We start from the raw sequence: 1,464 nt of genomic DNA on the forward strand, positions 1-1,464 counted from the left end.
AGACTACAATATGTCATCATTGACTATAGTTACCATACTGTGTAGGAGCTCTCTGGAACTCATCATTCCTCCTTTCTAGTTACAATTTTGTATCCTTTAACCAACATCTCTCTAACCACTCACCACCACCAGCACTCAGCCTCTAGTAACCACCATCATACTCTATTCGTAAGAGATCAACTTTTTTAGGTTGCACATGAGTGAGATCACGCAGTGACATCTGTGCCTGTCTTACTTCACTCAACATAATGTCCTCCAGGTTCATCCATTTTGTCACAAATGACAAGATCTCCTTTTTATGGCTAAATAGTACGCCACTATATATGTAAAATATTTTCTTTACCCATTATTTGATGGACACAGTGATTCGGTATCTTGCCTATTGTGAATAGTGCCACGATAAACACAAGACTGCAGATATCTCTTTGGAATACCGAGTAATAACACTGCTTTTGAACACTTTGCTAATGTACCAGATCTCAGCTTCGGAACCTGACTTTTCCTGGGCCTTTTATGTTACTCCTGGCTGTATAAAAGTGATGGTCTATGCCTGTGTATTAGTACAGGGCTTTGCCAAAAATTTAGTGAAATCCAAATGTAATGGGTGTCAAAGGAAATGGCTAGACTGGCTATAAAGACATCCTTCTGGGCCAGCAGGTGGTGTAGTAGTTAAGGCACTGGACTCCTACATGGCCGACTGTGGTTCAAGTCCCAGATTTAGTGACCTGCTTTCTCATTTTCTTTCTTTCTCTCTCTCTCTGTCTCTCTCTGGCATGCCCTATAGCAAATTAAAAAATAATAATAGTAATAAATAAAATTAAATAAATAATTATTCTAAAAGAAAGAAAGGTATTCTTCTACTAAAGATTCTGAGAAACTATGGTATAGGTCAGATTAAAGCTTATCCTTAGGCATCCAAGTGTTATCTGAGAGAAATATCAACTACCTGAGACCAGCAGATGGAGTAATGGTTACGTCGCTGGACTCCCATCTAGTCAACCACGGTTCAAGTCCCAGACTCGGTGGCTTAAAACACACCAGGAGTGTGTGCCCAAGATCCCAAGAAGAGAATGGAGGAGAAGGGATTGCAGCATGGCCATTCTCCTGAGGAATGATTTCTCACTTTCTGTCTATCCATCTCTCTGGCGAGCACAAGCACCCTATATCAAAAATCTCTGTCTTTATTTATTTATTTTTTGGGGGAGAGGTTTTTTTCACTATAGGGCGTGTGCGCTCGCCAGACAGACAGAGAGAGACAGAGAGACAGAAAGCAAGAAATCACCCCCCAAGGGGGATGGTCACACCGCAATCCCTTCTCCTCTGTTCTCCTCTTGGGATCTTGGGCATGCACGCACACACGCCCAGCGTGAGTTTTAAGCTACCAGGTCCAGGATGCGAACTGCTGTTGACTACGTGAGAGTCCAGAGACATAGCCATTACGCTAACTGCTGGTTCCCACAAAAA

General features: G+C 42.3%; 1 protein-coding gene and 1 pseudogene across 1 annotated transcript in view; both read left to right on the forward strand.

Annotated features, from left to right (window-relative positions):
* Positions 1 to 1,464, forward strand: part of MAGI2 (membrane associated guanylate kinase, WW and PDZ domain containing 2) — a 701,446-nt gene that overhangs the window by 562,814 nt on the left and 137,168 nt on the right. The window lies entirely within an intron of this gene.
* The window catches only part of LOC106735272 (programmed cell death protein 5 pseudogene), a 46,021-nt pseudogene that overhangs the window by 1,514 nt on the left and 43,043 nt on the right, over positions 1 to 1,464 (forward strand).

This window comes from Tupaia chinensis, unplaced genomic scaffold, assembly GCF_000334495.1.
Source record: "Tupaia chinensis unplaced genomic scaffold, TupChi_1.0 Scaffold000044_1, whole genome shotgun sequence".
Lineage (NCBI taxonomy): Eukaryota > Metazoa > Chordata > Mammalia > Scandentia > Tupaiidae > Tupaia > Tupaia belangeri.